General features: G+C 42.6%; 1 protein-coding gene across 1 annotated transcript in view; it reads right to left on the reverse strand.

Moving 5' to 3' along the window:
- Window positions 1-27,653, reverse strand: part of PLXNA4 (plexin A4) — a 1,083,593-nt gene that overhangs the window by 389,462 nt on the left and 666,478 nt on the right. The gene's annotated exons all lie outside the window — the stretch shown is intronic.

A 27,653-nucleotide genomic window follows, 5' to 3' on the forward strand; every position in this document is an offset into this window, starting at 1 on the left:
TGCAGGCTGCAGCCGTCTGCTTTACCCTAGCTGGCTACAAAACTAGGGGGAACCCTACGTCATTTTTTTTTTTCATTTTTTTGGCTAAATACAAAGCTAAGCACCCCTTAGTGCCACATGAAAGGCACCAAAGGGTGCTCCACTTTTTCTCCACTTTTTCTCCACTTTTTCTCCACTTTTTCTCCACTTTTTCTCCATTTATTCTCCACTTTTTCTCCACTTTTTCTCCATTTATTCTCCACTTTTTCTCCACTTTTTCTCCATTTATTCTCCACTTTTTCTCCACTTTTTCTCCATTTATTCTCCACTTTTTCTCCACTTTTTCTCCATTTTTTTCTCCACTTTTTCTCCACTTTTTCTCCACTTTTTCTCCACTTTTTCTCCACTTTCTCTCCACTTTTTCTCCACTTTTTCTCCTCTTAATCTCCACTTTTTCTCCTCTTATGCTCCACTTTTTCTCCACTTTTTCTCCACTTTTTCTCCACTTTTTTCTCCACTTTTTCTCCTCTTATGCTCCACTTTTTCTCCACTTTTTCTCCACTTTTTCTCCTTTTATGCTCCACTTTTTCTCCACTTTTTCTCCACTTTTTTCTCCACTTTTTCTCCTCTTATGCTCCACTTTTTCTCTACTTTTTCTCCACTTTTTCTCCACTTTTTCTCCTCTTATGCTCCACTTTTTCTCCACTTTTTCTCCACTTTTTCTCCACTTTTACTCCACTTTTTCTCCACTTTTTCTCCACTTTTTCTCCTCTTATGCTCCACTTTTTCTCCACTTTTTCTCCTCTTAATCTCCACTTTTTCTCCTCTTATGCTCCACTTTTTCTCCACTTTTTCTCCACTTTTTCTCCACTTTTTCTCCTCTTCTGCTCCACTTTTTCTCCTCTTATGCTCCACTTTTTCTCCACTTTTTCTCCTCTTAATCTCCACTTTTTCTCCTCTTATGCTTTACTTTTTCTCCACTTTTTCTCCACTTTTTTCTCCACTTTTTTCTCCACTTTTTCTCCACTTTTTCTCCTCTTATGCTCCACTTTTTCTCCACTTTTTCTCCACTTTTTCTCCACTTTTACTCCACTTTTTCTCCACTTTTTCTCCACTTTTTCTCCTCTTATGCTCCACTTTTTCTCCACTTTTTCTCCTCTTAATCTCCACTTTTTCTCCTCTTATGCTCCACTTTTTCTCCACTTTTTCTCCACTTTTTTCTCCACTTTTTCTCCTCTTATGCTCCACTTTTTCTCCACTTTTTCTCCACTTTTTCTCCACTTTTTCTCCTCTTATGCTCCACTTTTTCTCCACTTTTTCTCCACTTTTTCTCCACTTTTTCTCCACTTTTTTCTCCACTTTTTCTCCACTTTTTCTCCTCTTATGCTCCACTTTTTCTCCACTTTTTCTCCACTTTTTCTCCACTTTTTCTCCTCTTATGCTCCACTTTTTCTCCTCTTATGCTCCACTTTTTCTCCACTTTTTCTCCACTTTTTCTCCACTTTTTCTCCACTTTTTTCTCCATTTTTTTCTCCACTTTTTTCTCCACTTTTTCTCCTCTTATGTTCCACTTTTTCTCCACTTTTTTCTCCACTTTTTTCTCCACTTTTTCTCCACTTTTTCTCCTCTTATGCTCCACTTTTTCTCCACTTTTTCTCCTCTTAATCTCAACTTTTTCTCCTCTTATGCTCCACTTTTTCTCCACTTTTTTCTCCACTTTTTCTCCTCTTATGCTCCACTTTTTCTCCACTTTTTCTCCACTTTTACTCCACTTTATCTCCACTTTTTCTCCACTTTTTCTCCTCTTATGCTCCACTTTTTCTCCACTTTTTCTCCTCTTAATCTCCACTTTTTCTCCTCTTTTGCTCCACTTTTTCTCCACTTTTTTCTCCACTTTTTCTCCTCTTATGCTCCACTTTTTCTCCACTTTTTCTCCACTTTTTCTCCACTTTTTCTCCTCTTATGCTCCACTTTTTCTCCACTTTTTCTCCACTTTTTCTCCTCATATGCTCCACTTTTTCTCCACTTTTTTCTCCACTTTTTTCTCCACTTATTCTCCACTTATTCTCCACTTTTTCTCCATTTATTCTCCACTTTTTCTCCACTTTTTCTCCATTTATTCTCCACTTTTTTCTCCACTTTTTCTCCTCTTATGCTCCACTTTTTCTCCTCTTATGCTCCACTTTTTCTCCTCTTATGCTCCACTTTTTCTCCACTTTTTCTCCTCTTAATCTCCACTTTTTCTCCTCTTATGCTCCACTTTTTCTCCACTTTTTCTCCACTTTTTTCTCCACTTTTTCTCCACTTTTTCTCCTCTTATGCTCCACTTTTTCTCCACTTTTTTCTCCACTTTTTTCTCCACTTTTTCTCCACTTTTTCTCCTCTTATGCTCCACTTTTTCTCCACTTTTTCTCCACTTTTTCTCCACTTTTTCTCCTCTTATGCTCCACTTTTTCTCCACTTTTTCTCCTCTTATGCTCCACTTTTTCTCCACTTTTTCTCCACTTTTTCTCCACTTTTTTCTCCACTTTTTTCTCCACTTTTTTCTCCACTTTTTCTCCTCTTATGCTCCACTTTTTCTCCACTTTTTCTCCACTTTTTCTCCGTTCTTTTTCTATGGTCGGTCTACCCATTAGCTCTGCCATGCATACTGTAGCTCTACACCTACTGCACATGTTACTTTATGATTGACATCTCTTTCGTACCAGAGCTGTCTAAGCCTACTCTGACCCCATATTTGTCATTACTATATTGTCCTTGTACTGTATTATGACATTTGTATCATGTGTTTCATTTCTTGCTGTGTTGCAATTTTTTTGCTGCATCCCAATTGTACCTCTACATTGTTCGAGTTTATATTATTGTTCTCTCACTCTTATGTGATACTGATTATTGTCATTTTTCATGATTACATGCAGATAAGTCCAATCTGACGAAGGCTCAGGCCGAAACGTCATTTGTAACTTGTTTTGGACAAAAACATATATGCTTATGAAAAAAAAATTTCTTAATACGGACCAATAAAGAGTGATTTTGCATTACTATCCATTGTGACTTACTGACTTAGTCTGGGAGATATAGAGTGCCGAGGTTACTCACTAATTTTATCTATTATTAACTCTGAGCACCTATATACCAGTGAGCAGAGCTTCCTCTACAGTAGTTCTCCTGATTAGGCATGCCCTTACCTCATGAGCAGGGCATTGCAGCTTTGGTAGCAACCATTACGACATGGACTCTGCTGCTGTGGACCCGGGGAGAGTGAGTGCAGATTCATTGCACCCACACTCCTCACATGAAGGGTCCGCACTCCTAGAAAATGGGGGATACGTTCCCTGAGTGTCTCCCCCCCATATTCTAGACGGTCCAGAGTCGTCGTGGGACCCCTTTATTTTTTTTCTTACAATAAATTGGTGAAAGAGGAAATGTTTTGGGGGCTGTTTTTTCAAATAAATTTCTTTTGTCGATTTTTTGTTTTTGTTAGTACTGACAGTTTATGATGTTGGGTATCTAATAGACGCCATGACATCACAAACTGCTGGGCTTGATCTCAGGTGACTTTACAGCTAGTATCAACCCGATTTATTACCCCGTTTGCCACTGCACCAGGGCACGGGATGAGCTGGGGTGAAGCGCCAGGATTGGCGCATCTAGTGGATGCGCCACGTCTGGGGTGCCTGCGGCCTGCTATTTTTAGGCTGTGAAGGCCCAATAACTATGGACCTTCCCACCCTGAGAATACCAGACCACAGCTGTCCGCTTTACCTTGGCTGGTGATCCAATTTGGGGGGGACCCTACTTTTATTGTGTAATTATTAATATTTATAAAATAATTATAAAAAAGAGCCTGAGGGGACCTCCACATTGGATCCCCAACCACGGTAAAGCTGCCAGCTGTGGTTTTCAGGCTACAGCCGTCTGCTTTACCCTAGCTGGCTATCAAAAATGGGGGGACCCAACGTCATTTTTTTTTTTTAACTATTTTTTAAATAGAAAAAATTAATGGGCTTCCCTGTATTTTGATTGACAACCAAGGTAACGGCAGGCAGATGGGGGTGGCAACCCATAGCTGTCTGCTTTATCTGCGCTGAGAATCAAAAATACCGCGGAGCGCTACGTCATTTTTTTAAAGATTTATTTTTACAGCACTGTGATGTCCAGCAATCAAAATACAGGGAAGCCCATTTTATTTTTAGTTATTTAAATAAATAATTAAAAAAAATATATATGGGCTCCCGCTGCATTTTTTGTATTGCTAGCTAAGGGTAATCCAAGCAGCTACTGGCTGCTAACCCCCACTGCTTGGTGTTACCTTCACTGGCAATGGAAAATCCAGGGAAGCATTTTTTATTTTTTTTGCCAAAAAACTACAAAAAAAGGACGTGAGCTTCGCCATATTTTTGTATGCTAGCTAGGTATAGCAGGCAGGTGCTGGAAGAGTTGGATACAGCGCCAGAAGGTGGCGCTTCTATGAAAATGCCATTTTCTGAGGTGGCTGCAGACTGCAATTCGCAGCAGTGGGGCCCAGAAAGCTCAGGCCAACCGGTGGTGCGGATTCCAATCCCCAGCTGCCTAGTTATGCCTGGCTGGACACAAAAATGGGGCAAAGCCTACGTCATTTGTTTTCTAATTATTTCATGAAATTCATGAAATAATAAAAAAAGGGCTTCCCTTTATTTTTGGTTCCCAGCCGGGTACAAATAGGCAACTGGGGGTTGGGGGCAGCCGTACCTGCCTGCTGTACCTGGCTAGCATACAAAAATATGGCGAAGCCCACATCATTTTTTCAGGGGGCAAAAAACTTCTGCATACAGTCCTGGATGGAGTATGCTGAGCCTTGTAGTTCTGCAGCTGCTGTCTGTCTGTATGGAGAAGAGCAGACAGCAGCTGCAGAACTACAAGGCTCAGCATACTCCATCCAGGACTGTATGCAGAATTTTTTTGCCCACCAAAAAAATGACGTGGGCTTCGCCATATTTTTGTATGCTAGCCAGGTACAGCTGGCAGCCACGGGCTGCCTCCAACCCCCAGTTGCCTATTTGTACCCGGCTGGGAACCAAAAATATAGGGAAGCCCGTTTTTTTTAATTATTTCACTTATTTCATGAAATAATTAAAAAACAAATGACGTGGGCTTCGCCCTATTTTTGTGTCCAGCCGGGTACAACTAGGCAGCTGGGGATTGGAATCCGCAGCACAGGTTAGCCCGAGGTTTGTGGGCGCCTCTGCTGCGGATTTCAGTCCGCAGCCGTCCCAGAAAATGGCGCTCTCATAGAAGCGCCATCATCTGGCGCTGTATCCAACTCTTCCAACAGCCCTGGAGCCGGGTGGCTTGTTGGGTAATCATGAGTTAATACTGGCTTTGTTTTACCAGCCAGTATTAAGCCAGAGATTCTTAATGTCAGGCACGTTTGACCCGGCCATTAAGAATCTCCAATAAAGGGTTAAAAAAAGACACCACACAGAGAAAAAATACTTTAATAGAAATAAATACACAGACACATTAGAGACTCCATCTTTATTACCCCTTGTCAGCCCTCCACGATCCTGCTCTTCTGTCTTCTTTCTTTCTAGTGTAGTAGTAGTGACGATTGTAGTGAGGAAGGATGAGATTCACCAGCTCATCACTTGGGGCTGGGGAACCTCCATCCTCACTACAATGCTCACTACAATCGCGAAGCAGCGTGCAGCCTTCACTCCGTGAGTGATCACTGCTGGCTGCTAGCGGTAACGCTGACAGACGCATTACCATAGCAACGGTGCTCTCGGAGCCGCGGTTAGCGGTGACGTCACCGCTAACTGCGTTGCTATGGCAACGGTGATCTCCGTTAATGACCAGCTGTGTCAGCCGGTCCCTAACGGAACGGGGAGTCGACCGTGTGCTAGAGTATGTCGCCGGTACACGGCGATACACATATGTGCACCGTGTACCGGAGAGATGCACTCGCAGGTCCTACATGACGTGTCATAGTCATGTGACCAGTCTGTAGCCAATGAGATAATAGCCACGTGACTGGTCACATGGCTATTTTGACGTCACGATAGGTCCTGCTTCTCTGCTGGCAGTGCAGGTCACCGGGAGGATTCAGCGATCATCGGATGGAATAGCGGCAGGAGACAGAGTGCAGAAGGGATCGCGAGGACCGGTAAGTGTTATGGCAATGTTTATTAACTGTTTGTGTACATTTATAATGCATTTTTATGTGTTTGTGATTGCCTCCCATTATAGCTTATACGTTCGAGTTCGGTTCGTCGAACGTTCGACGAGCCGAACTCGAACGGGACCTCCGTTCGGCGAACCACCTCGAGCCGAACCGCGACCGGTTCGCTCATCTCTACTCTTGGACAGGGGAGGAAGTAAAAGAGTATACAGACATTACAATATGGGATCAAAGGTGCTGCTTTCTGTGAGGTAAAACTTATATAAAGACAAAGCAGCAGCTAATGTTTTACTTAAAACCATGCAAATTCAGTATGTGATCAGTATATTACATCAGTATTGGGAAGCCAAAGCCAGCAGTACGTGAAAATGCAGAAGTAGTGCCCGTCTTTCTATTATACTTTTGCTCCACTCCTGATTTTGGCTTACAAATACTGACGTAAAAACGCATGACTATGGCCTAACAGAAAGAATCAACTGCAGTCCCCTGCTGTAATATCTGCATACTCTTTTGTGTCCTCCCCTACTCAGGAGATGTGGTATGATCAGACCTTGTTCCTGTACGGTCAGACACAGACATTACACAGTACATAGCAGGGGCACATATATAAGATTATCTCAGCACAGGAACATTTTTTAACACATCCAATTGTGGAAATTATTATTATTACAAGATACAATGATTAAATGTACTTTATTTGTAGGGAAATTCCCTTCAATTGTGTTCTTTTGCTAATGGTTAGCAGGGAACACATTACCTACAGCATGTGCTTCATGTTGTCCCCATTCAGGAACTAATAATGACAGTTAGCAATTGGTTACAGTCCATCAGATCAGTGTCATCTGTGATCTGTATAAATATAAATTCAGAAAATACACAGAATATGTCTTCTCCACATGCCTCTGAGCCCCCTGCATAGGGAATCCCAGAGATTTCATTTATGAAGCCCCATAAATCCCTAACAGCTTTCCAAATGCCTTACCGTAAGTGCTGTCTTAGTGTATGTGCATACAACATCTTTTAGGCACCGGTGTACCTGCCAAGTTTTTCAAGCTGAATTCACTTCAGGAGAAGGACAGCATAATTTCCTGAAGCTTTTTTGTACCTTTTGGTTAATTTTTGCTGCAGCTGAATTTCTTTTTCTGGTGTATATATAGTGAGTGTACGTTTCCTAAAGAATGGTCAGGTCACTTCTGCTTTGGAAACCTGGCATGGTTAAGAGAAGCTCAACAGACTGAAAATGTCCAAAGCAAGTGATTTTTATATTGCAGTTTGCATTCTTTTTAATGTATATTTAGTGCTTTTTCAGGTGGGTTACTGAGTGCACCACCTGAAAAAGCCGTTGTGCGCACATACTCTTAGGGACAAAGAACGGATTATTTTATTTTGCAGTTATTAAAGACTCCTTTACTTGAAGTTGGCAAGAAGAGGTAAAACATCCATATAGTCTCATCAATAAAGTTGAGCCAAAAGATTTCCATGATCCTAGTCCATTGGCCACATTGGTAATCCATGGCCGTTGAATCAAAGTCTAGTGAAACTTTGCTTAAATTCCAGCATATTCGGTGCTTTGGTGATTAGTAGGCCTGGTGAGGAATCATAGGTGCCATGCCAACGTGATGATGTCCCACGAAGGCTACTAAGCAAATAGTCACTGGTAAGGCCAGCAAGTGGGAGGAGGTTTGTAGAACACCGATCCGATGGCCATGGACTACAAACATGGCTGCTGGACCAGGTTCCTGTAAAATCTTTTTACCCAACATTACTCATCCTCAATGAAAAAATCTTGAGGCAAGGGGTCTATATTCTAATACTCTTAAAATAAACTCTTTACCCCCTTTACTTGTCTAAAGGGCACGTTACACGCTACGATTTATCAAACGATATGTAGTCGGGGTCACGTCGTTAGTGACGCACATCTGGCATCGTTTGACATATCGTAGCGTGTAACACAAATGAGCAACTGTGAACGAACAAAAATACTCACCTTATAGTTGCTCGTTGACACGTCGCTCATTTTCAAAAAATCGAACGTCCTTCTGTGCTCCGGTTGTTCATCGTTACCGAGGCAGCACACATCTCTCCGTGTGACACCCCGGCAACGATGAACTGCGGCTTACCTGTGGCCGCCGGCAATGTGGAAGGAAGGAGGTGGGTGGGATATTTACGTCCCGCTCATCTCCACCCCTCCGCTTCTATTGGCCGGCTGCTGTGTGATGTCGCTGTGACGACGAACGTCCCTCCCCCTTCAGGAAGTGGATGTTCGCCACCCACAGTGAGGTTGTTAGGGAGGTAAGTACGTGTGACGGGGGTTTACAACTTTGTGTGACACGGGCAAGAAATTGCACAAACAATGGGGGCGGGTGCGATAGCACATGCGAAGCGTGTAAAGCAGCCTTTAGGCACTGTATTTGGCACACAAATAAACTGTTTGATGTGCATATTAATGTGAAAAGTAAACCAGAGATACACAAATAGATTGCATTTTAATTACTCCACACAAATTATTAGCTTTTCATTCTTATGTAAGTGATATTGTATTCACTACCACCCTTCAAATAGATCGTTATAGAATTTCTGCATTGCTTTTAGTATGAGACAAGGTGTCTACGTGTTCCTATACTTCAAGCAACCTGTAACGATGCTTTGATCAATGGTTACTACTTTGACTTATATCATACAAGTAATGCTTGATAGAACTGACATGGCATGTTCAGAAATTCTGAACTTATTAAGACGCCAATGTTTCAGGATTTCACTCGCTTGCTCTGCATCTGTTTTGCTTTTGCAGAACATTAAGGAAATGAGAAACAGCTGTTTCACCATCTTCTCTCCTTGCGGGGACATTCCACTTTGCTCATAGGCCACCAAAGAAAAATTGGTTCTCTTCAATGTAAACTAACAGACATACTGCCTGCACATTGCAACACTAAACTCGAAAGTGGGTTATAAAATAAGCGCCAGGAAAATGCGGGGATGTTTCAAAATGAGAAAAAACAGCACAGTTATTGAAAATCATCTTGTTAAATCAAATATTGCTATGTATAATTATTTTTTTTCAATACAAGTGTTTAATTTTGAACTGTATATGTATATGACTTCCTATGTATCTATACTGTACCTGTATGTATGTATAGCCAACTTACCAACTTACACACACACATATTTATATATATGTATATATTTATATATATATATATATATACATATATATATTTTTTTTTTTATATATATATATATATATATATACATATGTGTGTGTGTGTCTGTGTACATACAGTATGTATATTCATATCTGCATGCATATGGATATGCAGTAAGTGTGAATGTGTTTGTATATGTGTTTGTATATATATATATATATATATATATATATATACAAAAAGTATATACAGTGCCTACAAGTAGTATTCAACCCCCTGCAGATTTAGCAGGTTTGATAAGATGCAAATAAGTTAGAGCCTGCAAACTTCAAACAAGAGCAGGATTTATTAACAGATGCATAAATCTTACAAACCAACAAGTTATGTTGCTCAGTTAAATTTTAATAAAATTTCAACATAAAAGTGTGGGTCAATTATTATTCAACCCCTAGGTTTAATATTTTGTGGAATAACCCTTGTTTGCAATTACAGCTAATAATCGTCTTTTATAAGACCTGATCAGGCCGGCACAGGTCTCTGGAGTTATCTTGGCCCACTCCTCCATGCAGATCTTCTCCAAGTTATCTAAGTTCTTTGGGTGTCTCATGTGGACTTTAATCTTGAGCTCCTTCCACAAGTTTTCAATTGGGTTAAGGTCAGGAGACTGACTAGGCCACTGCAACACCCTGATTTTTTCCCTCTTGAACCAGGCCTTGGTTTTCTTGGCTGTGTGCTTTGGGTCGTTGTCCTGTTCGAAGGTGAAATGACGACCCATCTTAAGATCCTTGATGGAGGAGCGGAGGTTCTTGGCCAAAATCTCCAGGTAGGCCGTGCTATCCATCTTCACATGGATGCGGACCAGATGGCCAGGCCTCTTGGCTGAGCAACAGCCCCACCGCATGATGCTGCCACCACCATGCTTGACTGTAGGGATGGTATTCTTGGGGTCGTATGCAGTGCCATCCAGTCTCCAAACGTCACGTGTGTGGTTGGCACCAAAGATCTCGATCTTGGTCTCATCAGACCAGAGAACCTTGAACCAGTCTGTCTCAGAGTCCTCCAAGTGATCATGAGCAAACTGTAGACGAGCCTTGACATGACGCTTTGAAAGTAAAGGTACCTTACGGGCTTGTCTGGAACGGAGACCATTGCGGTGGAGTACGTTACTTATGGTATTGACTGAAACAAATGTCCCCACTGCCATGAGATCTTCCCGGAGCTCCTTCCTTGTTGTCCTTGGGTTAGCCTTGACTCTTCGGACAAGCCTGGCCTCGGCACGGGTGGAAACTTTCAAAGGCTGTCCAGGACGTGGAAGGCTAACAGTAGTTCCATAAGCCTTCCACTTTCGGATGATGCTCCCAACAGTGGAGACAGGTAGGCCCAACTCCTTGGAAAGGGTTTTGTACCCCTTGCCAGCCTTTTGACCCTCCACGATCTTGTCTCTGATGGCCTTGGAATGCTCCTTTGTCTTTCCCATGTTGACCAAGCATGAGTGCTGTTCACAGGTTTGGGGAGGGTCTTAATTAGTCAGAAAAGGCTGGAAAAAGAGATAATTAATCCAAACATGTGAAGCTCATTGTTCTTTGTGCCTGAAATACTTCTTAATACTTTAGGGGAACCAAACAGAATTCTTGTGGTTTGAGGGGTTGAATAATAAATGACCCTCTGAATAAACTTTTCACAATTTAAAAAAAAAAAATAAAAAAAAGAAATAACATTCTTTTTTGCTGCAGTGCATGTCACACTTCCAGGCTGATCTACAGTCCAAATGTCACAATGCCAAGTTAATTCCGAATGTGTAAACCTGCTAAATCTGCAGGGGGTTGAATACTACTTGTAGGTACTGTATATAGTACAGACCTAAAGTTTGGATACACCTTCTCATTCAAAGAGTTTTCTTTGTTTTCATGACTCTGAAAATTGTAGATTCACATTGAAGGCATCAAAACTATGAATTAACACATGTGGAATGAAATACTTTACAAAAAAGTGTGAAACAACTGAAAATATATCTTATATTCTAGGTTCTTCAAAGTAGCCACCTTTGGTTTGATTACTCATTTGCACACTCTTGGCATTCTCTTGATGAGCTTCAAGAGGCAGTCACTGGAAATGGTTTTCACTTCACAGGTGTGCCCTGTCAGGTTTAATAAGTGGGATTTCTTGCCTTATAAATGGGGTTGGGACCATCAGTTGTGTTGTGCAGAGGTCTGGTGGATACACAGCTGATAGTCCTACTGAATAAACTGTTAGAATTTGTATTATGGCAAGAAAAAAGCAGCTAAGTAAACAAAAATGAGTGGCCATCATTACTTTAAGAAATGAAGGTCAGTCACTCCGAAAATTTGGGAAAACTTTGAAAGTGTCCCCAAGTGCAGTGGCAAAAACCATCAAACGCTACAAAGAAACTGGCTCACATGAGGACTGCCCCAGGAAAGGAAGACCAAGAGTCACCTCTGCTGCGGAGGATAAGTTTATCCGAGTCACCAGACTCAGAAATTGCAGATTAACAGCAGCTCAGATTACAGACCAGGTCAATGCCACACAGAGTTCTAGCAGCAGACACATCTCTACAACAACTGTTAAGAGGAGACTTTGTGCAGCAGGCCTTCATGGTAAAATTGCTGCTAGGAAACCACTGCTAAGGACAGGCAACAAGCAGAAGAGACTTTTTTGGGCTAAAGAACACAAGGAATAGACATTAGACCAGTGGAAATCTGTGCTTTGGTCTGATGAGTCCAAATTTGAGATCTATGGATCCAACCACCGTGTCTTTGTAGAAAAGGTGAACGGATGGACTCTACATGCCTGGTTCCCACCATGAAGCATGGAGGAGGAGGTGTGATGGTGTTGAGGTGCTTTGCTGGTGACACTGTTGGGGATTTATTCAAAATTGAAGGCATACTGAGCCAGCATGGCTACCACAGCATCTTGCAGCGGCATGCTATTCCATCCGGTTTGCGTTTAGTTGGACCATCATTTATTTTTTAACAGGACAATGACCCCAAACACACCTCCAGGCTGTGTAAGGACTATTTGACTAAGAAGGAGAGTGATTGGGTGCTACGCCAGATGACCTGGCCTCCACAGTCACCAGACCTGAACCCAATCGAGATGGTTTGGGGTGACCTGGACCGCAGAGTGAAGGCAAAAGGTCTACAAGTACTAAGCATCTCTGGGAAGACTGTTGGAAGACCATTTCCGGTGACTACCTCTTGCAGTTCATCAAGAGAATGTCAAGAGTGTGCAAAGCAATAATCAATGCAAAACTTTGAAGAACCCAGAATATAATACATATTTTCAGTTGTTTCACACTTTTTTGTTAAGTATTTCATTCCACATGTGTTAAATCATATTTTTGATGCCTTCAATGTGAATCTACAATTGCCAGAGTCATGAAAATAAAGAAAACTCTTTGAATGAGAAGGTGTGTCCAAACTTTTCGTCTGTACTGTATATATATATATATATATATATATATATATATATATATATATATATATATATATATATATATATATGTATATATAACAGATGTAATGAATAACACAGGAAAGATGAGGATATACTACTGAGACTTTATATAATAGCATGTTACAGTATCTATTGTATGTGTGGCTAAAAAAATTCCTAAACTAAAATATAGGTTTTTAGTTTTTACATCTTTAAAAGTACTTGATGTCTCAGTCGTCATTAAATACCTGGTCATAAGATATACATTCCTATAGATATCTCCTCAAGCCTACATGTGCTGTTCCATTCATCCATCTTGCTTTCTCCTGACAGCAATGACAGAGTAACAACAAGGGAAAGATCAGACTGGGACCAATTTGCTTTCAACACTTGATGTATGAACCCTTTACTTTGAGAGGCATAAATGTGGGGCACCTATAGCAAAGAATCCCAGGCAGGGCTGTCAGATGTGAGATGAATGGCATTTATACATACATACACACATACATTATTCATCTCTGCATGTGCCTCACTGATGACTTTTCAAGTTGGAAACATCATGACTATGCTTGAAATGTGTCTTCTAACAAGTCTTTACATCTGTACCTTGAAATTCACAGCAGTAGTCTTTCAACATCACTACTAGTATGTTCCCCTATCCGTTATATTCATCTTTCATAGCCTTCACAACAAGGCCGCGCTGTGAAGAAGAGGATGAATCTACAGTGGAAATGCATACAATCCGGCATCCATAGACATGTAGATGTTGGATTATCAAACATTCTGGATCACTGGGCACTCAAAAACTAAATGATTATTTGTGAAGGGGCAGGAAAAGAACACAAAATGATAGTTGGGTTGTCTAGTTTAAAAAACTTTTTGTTTTAATTTTTTCTGTGAGTTAATAGATGGGGTTTCCCACTTGGGACCATGAGAGGGATTTAATTTGATTTTTGTAGAACAAGTAAAAAAAACCACTTTAATACTTTATCACTTCTAAAGCGGTCTTTACACGCTGTGATCTCGCTAGCGAGATCGCAAGCGATCATACCCGACCCCGTCGGTTCTGCAACACGAGCAAATCGCTGCCCGTGCCGCACAACCTCGCTTAATCCCGTCACACACACTTACCTGCCCTGCGACGTTGCTCTGGCCCCCTTTCTAAGGGGGGTGGTCGTGCGGCGTCACAGCGACATCACACGGCAGGCGTCCAATAGAAGCGGAGCAGCGGAGATGAGCGTGACGTAACATCCCGCCCACCTTCTTCCTTCCGCATTGCCGGTGGAGGCAGGTAAGGAGATGTTCGTCGTTCCTGCAGTGTCACACACAGCGATGTGTGCTGCCGCAGGAACGAGGAACAACATCGCTAATGACCAGACAATGATTTTTTTTGTTTCAGGACGACCTTTCCGCGGCAAACGATTTTGACCGATTTTGCGATCGTTTAAGGTCGCTCAAAAGTGACACACAATGCGATATCGGTAATGACGCCGGATGTGCGTCACAAACACCGTGACCCCGACAATAAATCATTAACGATATTGTAGCGTGTAAAGCCCGCTTAAGTCTTTTTTTTTAATGTCTTACATGGTTATCTCTTCTAAGTCTTTTTTGAATAAAGGGGGCTTTACACGCAGTGACATCACTGAACGATGTCGTTCATGAAAGCACCCGCCCCTGTCGTTTGTGCGTCATGGGCAAATCGCCGCCCGTGGCGCACAACATCGCTTGTACCCATCATACATACTTACCTGCCTAACGATGTCGCTGTGGCCGGTGAACTGCCTGTTTTCTAACGGGGTGGTTCATGCGGCCTCACAGCGATGTCACACGGCAGCCGTCCAATAGAAGTGGAGGGGTGGAGAGCATATGCAGGAAAGTGACGCCCACCTCATTGCCGGAGGACGCAGGTACGGTGTTGTTCATCGTTCCTGGGGTGTCACACGTAGCGATGTGTGCTGCCTCAGTAACGACGAACAACCTGCGTCCTGCAACAGCAACAATATTTGGGATTAGAACGACGTGTCAACGATCAACGATTAGGTGATTATTTGTGATCGTTAGGGGTAGTTCGTACGTGTCACACACAATGTCATCGCTAACGAGGACGGATGTGCGCCACGAATTCCGTGACCCCAACGACATCTCGTTAGCGATGTCGTTGCGTGTAAAGCGGCATTAAGTCTTCTGCTTGGGTTTATGAAATACTACATGGTAGAGCAGATTTATGTAGAAAATAAATATCCGATTATTTGATTCGAGATTAAATAAAAGCATATTTTTATTTATTTGGTTAATTTAAACTCAGGAAGCTAGACCATGTGTTTGAGATACAACACTAATTGGATGGCTTCTTTCCTAAAAGAATAATTAACCTTTTTATTATTATTATTTAAAGTGAACCTGTCAGGTGCAATATGCACCCATAACCAAGAGCAGTTCTGGGTGCATATTGCTAATCCCTGCCTAACCGTCCCTGTATACACTAGCATAGATAAAGAGATCTTTAGTAAAGATCATTTATAATATGCTAATGAGCGAATAATGACTATTCCCAAGGGCGTTGCTTCCCTTGCTAGTCGACCCCATTAGCATGTTAGCACTTCTCTGTGGGATAATCTCACTCACCTTTCTGCTGCCATCGCCGCCCGATGCTGGATTTCGGACAGGTTCCCTTCCATAATCCTTCAGGCATTACAAACTAAAACATTTTTTCTACTATACTTTATTACCTCATTTAGCTTTCTTCTCTACTAAACGTATTCTGAAGTGCTTTTTCTACACTGATATACTGCTCCTTTAGAAGCTGCTTTCATCTGCTGCTCACCAGATCCTTCCAGACAGGGTCAGACAGGGAATGTTCTGTACACACAGTGAATATTGTGTACAGAGTCATGCCGAGCAGCAGTTTAAGGAATCTTTTAAAGGAGCAAGAACTAAACACTTAAAAAGCACTGTATGATATTGTTTGGCAGAAAATAAGGTAATGCAGTTTATTATAAAAATATACAACTTTGCAATTCAAGTCTTTTTTTGCAAAAATTGCAAATGTGAGGGATTGTACGATCAAATTTGGGGCTTTTGTCCTTATTGGTTATAGGAATCTTATAGATTATCCTGACAATGGCATTTTAAATACAAATCAATATATGAAATCTGGTCATATTCTTGCCTTTTTAGTCACTTGCATAACTTGCATACCATTTAGGTACCTGACTTCCAATATTAAATATTGAAATTTATTGATAAATCTTTAGTGGCAGGATACAGAGCATTGCGTATATTTGTGCTTGCGTAGCTACTGGTGCAGTGAATGCTGAAGGCATAATGATTTTTATCAAATATTAATACATAAGCTTTGTTGATTTGGTTAGAGGAAGAAAACACAGATTTTGTTCTATTACTTCAATGAAAAAAATATTACAGAAATCCTGATAACGGACATATATAATTTTTTCATTTGTATTCTATATACACCTACCGAGACATGTTAGATCGTTAAGTCATTATAATAGTGAGATTTTTAATATTTCACTATAGTTAAGGAGGTTGTATGGCAAAATAATGGGATTTCTGTTCAGAACGCCCCATCCTCTCTGCTTCCCTGGACCTACGAGTGACAAGGTCTTGTGAAGGTTATTACAAGTTTTCACACATTGCGCTGTGAACTGTACAGATGACTTTGGATTCCTTTGTTCACATTTGCCCAGATATCCTTGTTTTGTAATTCCCGTAGATCTATTCAATGGGCTATCAACATCAGGCTACAAATAGAGGCAATCTATGAGCATGCTTTTGTTATTCCACACTTGGACTGAGAAAACCAATTAGCCTTTAACTATATAATTCTCCTTTCAATCTCAATGGCAGGAAATTCCAGGTACAAAAGAAGACCTCTGGAGGGTTGGCTGTGACAGCACTTTTGCTGAAATACTGTATATGGGCACTTATTCTATGTCAAGCCGCTTAGCCTTTTGGCAAAGTACTTTGTTTATTTATTTATTGTTCTGTTTTTCTTGTTTTTTTTGTGAAAAAAATATATTTCATAGTGTTTTGTGTATTAGGCCACCATTGCAAAATATGGAATTACCCCACTGCCTCACCACCTCACCACCATGCAGAGCTGCCGCCTTACCACCGTGTGGAGCTGTTGCCTCACCACCATGTGGAGCTGTTGCCTCACCACCATGTGGAGCTGTTGCCTCACCACCATGTGGAGCTGTTGCCTCACCACCATGCAGAGCTGCCGCCTCACCACCGTGCAGAGCTGCTGCCTCACCACCATGCGGAGCTGCCACCTCACCACCATGCAGAGCTGCCGCCTCACCACCGTGCGGAGCTGTTGCCTCACCACCATGTGGAGCTGTTGCCTCACCACCATGTGGAGCTGTTGCCTCACCACCATGTGGAGCTGTTGCCTCACCACTATGTGGAGCTGCCACCTCACCACCATGCAGAGCTGCCGCCTCACCACAATGAAGAGCTGCCGCCTCACCACCGTGCGGAGCTGCCGCCTCACCACCGTGCAGAGCTGCTGCCTCACCACCATGCGGAGCTGCCACCTCACCACCATGCAGAGCTGCCGCCTCACCACCATGTGGAGCTATTGCCTCACCACCATGCGGAGCTGTTGCCTCACCACCATGTGGAGCTTTTGCCTCACCACCATGTGTAGCTGCCGCCTCACCACCATGCAGAGCTGCCGCCTCATCACCGTGCGGAGCTGCCGCCTCACCACCATGCAGAGCTGCTGCCTCACCACCGTGCGGAGCTGTCACCTCACCACCATGAAGAGCTGCCGCCTCACCACCATGCGGAGCTGCCGCCTCACCACCGTGCAGAGCTGCTGCCTCACCACCATGCGGAGCTGCCACCTCACCACCATGCAGAGCTGCCGCCTCACCACCATGTGGAGCTATTGCCTCACCACCATGCGGAGCTGTTGCCTCACCACCATGTGGAGTTTTTGCCTCACCACCATGTGGAGCTGCCGCCTCACCACCATGCAGAGCTGCCGCCTCACCACCGTGCGGAGCTGCCGCCTCACCACCATGCAGAGCTGCTGCCTCACCACCGTGCGGAGCTGTCACCTCACCACCATGTGAAGCTGTTGCCTCACCACCATGTGGAGCTGCCGCCTCACCACCTCACCACCATGCAGAGCTGCCGCCTCACCACCATGTGGAGCTGCCGCCTCACCACCGTGTGGAGCTACCGCCCAACTTACACTCCACCTACTGTCTCCTCCCCAAAATCATATAGAATGAAAGCCCGCAAGGGCAGAGCCCTCTTCCCTCTGTACTAGTCTGTCTACTGTAACTTGTATATGTATTCTGTATGTAACCCCCTTCTCATGACAGCACCATGGAATCAATGGTGATCTATAAATAAATATTATTATTAATAATAATAATAATAGAAGAATTTTTGAAATATCATTCTTCTTTTAATCCATACTGGAAAAACACAGATGGCACATGGATAGCACATGGTTGACATACATGTATACGCGGATAACACTCAGATGCCACACGGATGACACATGGATAGCACGTGGATGACGCACGTACACACAGATAGCACATGGATGGCACATGATAGAACATGGATGACATACGTACACACGGATAGCACACAGATGGCACACATACACATGGATAGCAAACGCATGGCAGATGGATAGAACACAGATGACACACGTACACACGGATAGCACACAGATGGCACACATATACACGGATAGCAAATAGATGTCACATGGAACACGGATGACACACACATCACACACGTTTGGCACATGGATGACACATGAATGGCATAAGTACACACAAATAGCTAACAGATGGCACACACATACACATAGATAACACACAGATGACACAAAGATGACACAGGACACAGATGACACATGGATAGCACTCGGATGACACACATACACATGGATAGCACTTGGATGGAACACACATATTCATGGATAGCACACGGATGGCACATGGATATAACACAGATGACACATGGATAGAACACAGATGACACATGGGTGGCACAGATACACACAGATAGCACAAACGTATACACAGATAACACACGGATGTCACAGATTACACACAGATAGCACGCAGATGACACACACATACACACGGATGGCCACATGATGGACAAAACAGACCATGCAACACATATATTTTTTAAAACGGACATGTAAGGGGAAACAAAATAGTATTCCATTGTGAATATAGAATTGACACTAAAACTGTGACAAAGATGACATGAAATCACAGGGACGTTTTATCGCATGATTATGGTGCCAAGAACCAGCGATGATACGAACAAGTGGCATCTACATGGAAAAAATGTCATGACCATGTACATAGCATGGGGCAGGAATTTTAGACATTTTTACTTTGATGGTTTGAACTATTTTCTCATATTTCGATCATGTGTAGCCTTTTTCTGGGAATATTTCCAAGATCAAATTAAAATACAAAAAATATCAATACTGTGGAAGAATTAATGCTTAAAGTGCATTTCCAGGGAAAACAAAAATATTCCTAAATTAACTTTAAGTATTAGGTTATAAAACACACTAATATAATAGAGTTCTATTAGTTCAAGTAGTCAAGAAAGGTATTCATTGGCACTGCCATATAGTCAATAATTTCTAATTCACAGGCTAGCTACAATTGGATACAGCAGACAGAGAGTCTCTTTCTTAACAGGTATAATCCAATATATATGTATATATGGTGATCAGCCAACAACCTAGACAATGGCATGTACAAGAAAATCAAAGGTATGAAAATATTCTGATACCTTTGATCTCCTTGTATTAGTTCAAATGCCCCAACCTTTTTCTAGTCCGGCTCTGGACACAGAACACCAGTACACGGGTTGGTATCTGCCTTGAGATTGTGTAAAGTTGGCTGGCATAAGCTGGTGTCACACTAAGCGACAGCGACAACGACGTCGCTGTTACGTCATCATTTTCGGTGACGTAACAGCGACCTTGTAAGTCGCTGTTATGATCGCTGCTTAGCTGTCAAACACAGCAGAAGCAGCGATCATAACGTCGCTGTGCTACATGTGCAGAGAGCAGGGAGCCGCGCTTAGCGCTGGCTCCTTGCTCTCCTAGGTACAGTACACAACGGGTTAATTAACCCGATGTGTGCTGCAGCTACATGTCACAGTGCAGAGAGCAAGGAGCCGCGCGCACTGCTTAGCGCTGGCTCCTTGCTCTCCTTGCTACAGTATACATCGGGTTAATTACCCGATGCGTACTGCAGCCACATGTCACAGTGCAGGAGCCGGCACTGGCAGCAAGAGCGGAGGCTGGTAACCAGCGTAAACATCGGGTAACCAGGGAAAGGTCTTCCCTTGGTTACCCGATGTTTACGCTGGTTACAGCTTACCGCAGCTGCCAGTGCCGGCTCCTGATCGCTTCATTTCGTCGCTCTCTCGCTGTCACACACAGCGATGTGTGTGTCACAGCGGGAGAGTGACGACCAAAAAATGAAGCTGGACATTCAGCAACGACCGGCGACCTCACAGCAGGGGCCAGGTCGTTGCTGGATGTCACACACAGCGACAGCGACGGGACGTCGCTGCAACGTCACAGAAAATGGTGACGTAGCAGCGACGTCGTTGTCGTCGTCGTTATGTGTGACACCAGCTTAATTCTATTTCACAAGCTAAGCCAGTCCCCTATTCTGTTACAGCAGAGGCAGAGAATGTGAATAGTTTGGCTAATAAAATAAGCTATAAGCTGTTCCTTCTTCATCACATAAAGTAGCAAATAATGTAGCGCATGGGCACATGATGTGTGGCTCGTGGCTGTCTACCAGCTTGGTGCATTAGCACCAAGTCTTGCCAACCGCTATGTAGAGCAGGTTTCCAGATGGTGACATTCATAAGTAGCCCAACATAGAAGAGCAGATTTGACTGGAGGTAGGAACCCGTGGATCTTGGTATACTGCCTCGGTGTGGTGATTTCTGTGGAAAAGCTTTGGCTGACATTATACCAGTAAAGGAAGCTCTAGGTGTCATTACTGTGAAGGGCGGGAGATGTGGCTCACAACCCTCTCTTAGAGCTGATTGTTGCTCTCAAAGTAGAAAGGTTGGGGAGACCACTGCTGTAAAGTGTCATGCACTGGACCAGAAGAAAAGCTGTCACAGCTTGGGATGGAGTGTCTACCGGATGATCACGGTACCTGGCCTAATAGGACTATATTAGTAAGTTATAGGATAAAGGATTTTTCAGAAATTTAAAGTGTAAATTCATCCGGACAAACAGCAATATTGTAGATGGATACATATCTAAAACTATACCTTGCTCTTTTAAGCATAAAAAAATAACAACAATATCCAAACTTGTGAAAAATATTCCTATTTAGGCAGGATTAACATTTTATCCATGATAGAGCCATTTGTATAAGCACTTCGTAAAGAACGCCAACTGAATGAGTCGGTCTCTCTAATTCACACTGTGCTATGGGGCAGATTTACCACAATTATTATTCTCAGTGTTTTACGAGAAGAGTTTCATCATTACAAGATTTGCACATTTGAATTTACAATTTAGAAAGCTTTCCACTGAGAAAATATGTTTGATTTTTCTTTTCAAAATAGTTCAGATTCATAAACTGCAAATTGTTATTACTCCTGTGCTGTCCAGAATCGAATTCTGCTCTACAGGTTAATGCTGATCTGTATAGAGAGTGACTGGACGGGAAAACAACAGCAGATTCTCTTTACTGCGGGAAACAGCAAAACCACAATCATTTATTTACCTCGTAACTCCTCTGCACATGAATAGCCGTACTTCATACATAACACCATGTCCTACAACATAACGCCATATCCTACATACATAACGCCATGTCCTACATACATAACGCCAGGTCCTATATACAGTGCCTACAAGTAGTATTCAACCCCCTGCAGATTTAGCAGGTTTACACATTCGGAATTAACTTGGCATTGTGACCGTTGGACTGTAGATCAGCCTGGAAGTGTGAAATACACTGCAGCAAAAAAGAATGTTATTTCTTTTTTTATTTATTTTTTTAAATTGTGAAAAGTTTATTCAGAGGGTCATTTATTATTCAACCCCTCAAACCACAAGAATTCTGTTTGGTTCCCCTAAAGTATTAAGAAGTATTTCAGGCACAACGAACAATGAGCTTCACATGTTTGGATTAATTATCTCTTTTTCCAGCCTTTTCTGACTAATTAAGACCCTCCCCAAACCTGTGAACAGCACTCATACTTGGTCAACATGGGAAAGACAAAGGAGCATTCCAAGGCCATCAGAGACAAGATCGTGGAGGGTCACAAGGCTGGCAAGGGGTACAAAACCCTTTCCAAGGAGTTGGGCCTACCTGTCTCCACTGTTGGGAGCATCATCCGGAAGTGGAAGGCTTATGGAACTACTGTTAGCCTTCCACGGCCTGGACAGCCTTTGAAAGTTTCCACCCGTGCCGAGGCCAGGCTTGTCCGAAGAGTCAAGGCTAACCCAAGGACAAAAAGCAAGGAGCTCCGGGAAGATCTCATGGCAGTGGGGACATTGGTTTCAGTCAATACCATAAGTAACGTACTCCACCGCAATGGTCTCCGTTCCAGACGAGCCCGTAAGGTACCTTTACTTTCAAAGCGTCATGTCAAGGCTCGTCTACAGTTTGCTCATGATCACTTGGAGGACTCTGAGACAGACTGGTTCAAGGTTCTCTGGTCTGATGAGACCAAGATCGAGATCTTTGGTGCCAACCACACACGTGACGTTTGGAGACTGGATGGCACTGCATACGACCCCAAGAATACCATCCCTACAGTCAAGCATGATGGTGGCAGCATCATGCTGTGGGGATGTTTCTCAGCCAAGGGGCCTGGCCATCTGGTCCGCATCCATGGGAAGATGGATAGCACGGCCTACCTGGAGATTTTGGCCAAGAACCTCCGCTCCTCCATCAAGGATCTTAAGATGGGTCGTCATTTCATCTTCCAACAAGACAACGACCCAAAGCACACAGCCAAGAAAACCAAGGCCTGGCTCAAGAGGGAAAAAATCAAGGTTTTGCAGTGGCCTAGTCAGTCTCCTCACCTTAACCCAATTGAAAACTTGTGAAAGGAGCTCAAGATTAAAGTCCACATGAGACACCCAAAGAACCTAGATAACTTGGAGAAGATCTGCATGGAGGAGTGGGCCAAGATAACTCCAGAGACCTGTGCCGGCCTGATCAGGTCTTATAAAAGACGATTATTAGCTGTAATTGCAAACAAGGGTTATTCCACAAAATATTAAACCTAAGGGTTGAATAATAATTGACCCACACTTTTATGTTGAAAATTTATTAAATTTTAACTGAGCAACATAACTTGTTGGTTTGTAAGATTTATGCATCTGTTAATAAATCCTGCTCTTGTTTGAAGTTTGCAGGCTCTAACTTATTTGCATCTTATCAAACCTGCTAAATCTGCAGGGGGTTGAATACTACTTGTAGGCACTGTACATAATGCCATGTCCTACATACATAACGCCATGTCCTACATACATAACGCCATGTCCTACAACATAACGCCATGTTCTACATCAATAACGCCATGTCCTACATACATAACGCCATGTCCTTCATACATAACGCCATGTCCTACATACATAACACCATGTGCTACTTATAAAACGCCATGTGCTACATACCAGTGTATCCCCGAAAATAAGACCTACCCTGAAAATTAGCCCTAGCAGGAATTTTCGGTCTTTTCAGAGTAAGGCTTAAATATAAGCCCCACCCCATAAGCCCTAGTTGCAGTTCAATAATGTAGTGTTCAGGCAGCGAAAAAAGTTAAAGAATAGTGCAGTACACTTCATGAAAGAAAGCAGACACCCCCAAAAAAGAAAAGACAGACCCCACTATCATATTCACCAAACCCCAAATTGGATGCTGTGGAATACGAGGATCTGTGGCAGATCGCATCGAGGACACACATCCGGTGATACTGTACTGCTTCTGGGTCCTTAGACGCAGTAAAATGTGAGGACCTGCAGTGGAATGCATCGAGGACTTGTAGTGGAAAACATCAGTGTCTTCCATCGCAGGTCATTGATAAAGATAAGCAAACTTGAGGTTTGTTGTTCGGTGGTTGTGCGTAACACAGACTTTACAAAAAAAAACAGAGTTTGAGTGCTTTATGTATGCTAACTACTCAGATGAGCATCACTGTGCTCAGGTACACCCGCTGCTCAGCACAGTGCAAGCTGCTTGCAGTGTTTGATCAGGTCGCACTGGGGGTAACAACAGCATAATCGGATGTATTGTGGACGCCCCAAAAATGGAAGTCTTCTGTTTTTGGCTGCCTGCATGTGGGCGGAGACCCGAACTGCCAAATTAATGACTTCTATTTGGGTTCAGTTCAAGTCCAGATCCCAAACCAAACTTTTTCAACATTCCAGCTACACCGAACTTCCAGGGGTCCGCTTATCTCTAGTCCTTGATGCATTCCACAGCAGGTCCTTGCAGTCCACACTATTCCAGGTCCCCCTGGTAGCCAGAAGCAGTACGATATCACTGGAAGCTTGTATGTGTGTGTGATGTTGCCGGGATCTGATGTGTGTGTGGATGTGTGTGTGTGTGTGCGTGTGTGTGTGTGTGTGTGTGTGTGTGTGTGCGGGTTCAAGGGGAGGATAGCTGTGGAGCACACAATGACCTTCTGGGAGGGCCCGCTGTTGGTCGCATGAGGACCAGAAAGCAACACAGATGTCCGGGGTCTAATAAGTATGATTCTCCTGGGGGTGTTTGCATTTTGGGGGTAAACTTACTCCCAACCCTTGTTACCACCAAAGATAAACCCTACCTTGAAAATAAGCCTGGTGCATTTTTCAAAGAAAAAAATAATATAAGAAAGTGCATAACGGTCGAGACATGTTGAAGAGCGAGGACATGTACGAAATGGCCACCGTCGTCCACAGCACCCCGCATCCTCTTTTACACTGACTTCTAACAGACGAAATAAAAGACTGATTTTACGAGTATACCCAGTGAGTGCCAATCATTTCTTCTTCGAATGTGATTTTAATTTGTTACGAATTTTGGTTAGAACAGCACTGAAGGTGTCACCTCTTACAGCTGAACAGGCATAGTAACAGAATGCATTAAGTACAGGTTTCTGGTGCCGGACAATCTAAACTGCAAGTATATTATGATCTAATTATGTTAACCATTAAGCCATCATCATTTTAACTGAATAGCATTATTATGTAGTTAGAGATTAATGGTATAAAAGTTGTGTAGTTGACTTGACAATGGCTAAGCAAATAAATAGGACTTTATTGTGTTGAAGTTCATTCTCACAGCTCTATCATCACGATTGAGCATTCCTAGTGTGCAGGAACCTGGAAATACTGGATTGTCAGGTGACAGGATCATCGCTCTCGACAGCACATCATTCTGTGTATACAGGACCCGCACTGCTGAGAACTGTGACGTCTTATGCACACAGAACGATCTATTACAGATGGATGGGAATTAGGGTCAGCGTGTATATACAGGCTAATAACCATCTGCCATCCAGTATCAAGCAGGGTAAATGGACCTCTAGGCTGATGTTCTCTCACATACAGATATGTTCACCTTTATGACTTGTTGAACTAAGGAATTTGCAACATGTCAGCAATAGAAATGGCAGCAAATCACACCCCAACCTCTGGGTGACAACACATAAGCATAAACGGCATAAACATCTTGTGACAAAGTGTTGCAAAATAATAAGAGCTGGTAATCTTGCACTAAACATCGCATCACACATTTTAGCATGTGTGAAATACAAGTGTGATGGAAAATCTATCTGTGCTGGATTACGGGAACATTGTAGAATATGCATTTTACATGAAGTCCTATGGGTTCTACCGAATATGACTTAGCGCATCATAGACCCCTATGTTAAAGTAAGTCCTATAGAACCACAGGAGATCTGAATATCACAGCTGTAATAGGAATCAACCCAGATTACAGCGGTCTCAAATATTGAAACCCTGCAAATGGGTTTTCTAATGGACTGTGATCTGACAAAAGTGATCTGTTAAAATAGATTGTTAGCATTACAGCAGGGTCATACTTTGTACTTTAAGGAAGTCAATACTTTTACAGTTATCTTCCTTGGCTTTACATTCATTTGAAAGTACCTACGTATTTATTACCATTTATATATTAATACTCTACTAATCAATACTAATTATAATTTTAATTTATATTTGAGCATCATAGAAATATAGTTAATTAAACAATACATATTTTTCCTCTATCTGGATGCACGTTTTTTGGTTGCAATGTGTCAGTATGGTAGTATGACAGCCTTTATTTGGTCTAAAGATCCTGGGGCTTGTAACATGATTGTAGGTTTAATAGCAGTTGCTAGTGCTATATTGTTGTATTAGTAGACGGATGGATGGATGGATGGATGGATGGATGGATGGATGGATAGATGATAGCTATAGTGGTATATTAGAGTAAATTGGGCCCAGATGCAAGATTTGGACCTGGGCCCTGCTGCATGATGGTCAGATCTATGGGCTCTTGTAGCATTCTAAATCTTAGAAAGACATATGTGTTGTCCCCCTTTTATTATGCAGTGATGTTTCCCATCCTATTCTTATGCCACCCATCCTGGTCCCCTTCCTGATGTATATGTACCCTTCCTGGGTTTTATGTCTACCATCCTAATATATGTCCACCATCCTGGTATACATGTTCATCATCCTGGTATATATGTCCCCCATCCTAGTATATATGTACAGCCATTCTAGGCCCTTTCCTGGTAAATATGTTCCCAATTCTGGTATATATATCACCCATCCTGGGCCGATCATGGTATATATGTCCATATCCTAGGCCATCCTGGTATATATGTCTCTCATACTGGGGCCATCCTGGTATATCTGTCCCACATTTTGGTATATATGTCTTCTAAACTGGACCCATCCTTCTATATATGTCCCTAAACCAGGTATATATGTACAGTTAGGTCCAGAAATATTTGGACAGTGACACAATTTTCGCGAGTTGGGCTCTGCATGCCACCACATTGGATTTGAAATGAAATCTCTACAACAGAATTCAAGTGCAGATTGTAACGTTTAATTTGAAGGTTTGAACAATTATATCTGATAGAAATTGTAGGAATTGTACACATTTCTTTACAAACACCACATTTTAGGAGGTCAAAAGTAATTGGACAAATAAACCAAACCGAAACAAAATATTTTTATTTTCAATATTTTGTTGCGAATCCTTTGGAGGCAATCACTGCCTTAAGTCTGGAACCCATGGACATTACAAAACGCTGGGTTTCCTCCTTCTTAATGCTTTGCCAGGCCTTTACAGCCGCAGCCTTCAGGTCTTGCTTGTTTGTGGGTCTTTCCGTCTTAAGTCTGGATTTGAGCAAGTGAAATGCATGCTCAATTGGGTTAAGATCTGGTGATTGACTTGGCCATTGCAGAATGTTCCACTTTTTTGCACTCATGAACTCCTGGGTAGCTTTGGCTGTATGCTTGGGGTCATTGTCCATCTGTACTATGAAGCGCCGTCCGATCAACTTTGCGGCATTTGGCTGAATCTGGGCTGAAAGTATATCCCGGTACACTTCAGAATTCATCCGGCTACTCTTGTCTGCTGTTATGTCATCAATAAACACAAGTGACCCAGTGCCATTGAAAGCCATGCATGCCCATGCTATCACGTTGCCTCCACCATGTTTTACAGAGGATGTGGTGTGCCTTGGATCATGTGCCGTTCCCTTTCTTCTCCAAACTTTTTTCTTCCCATCATTCTGGTACAGGTTGATCTTTGTCTCATCTGTCCATAGAATACTTTTCCAGAACTGAGCTGGCTTCATGAGGTGTTTTTCAGCAAATTTAACTCTGGCCTGTC

The sequence above is a fragment of the Anomaloglossus baeobatrachus genome, chromosome 4 (genome assembly GCF_048569485.1).
Source record: "Anomaloglossus baeobatrachus isolate aAnoBae1 chromosome 4, aAnoBae1.hap1, whole genome shotgun sequence".
NCBI classification, from domain to species: domain Eukaryota; kingdom Metazoa; phylum Chordata; class Amphibia; order Anura; family Aromobatidae; genus Anomaloglossus; species Anomaloglossus baeobatrachus.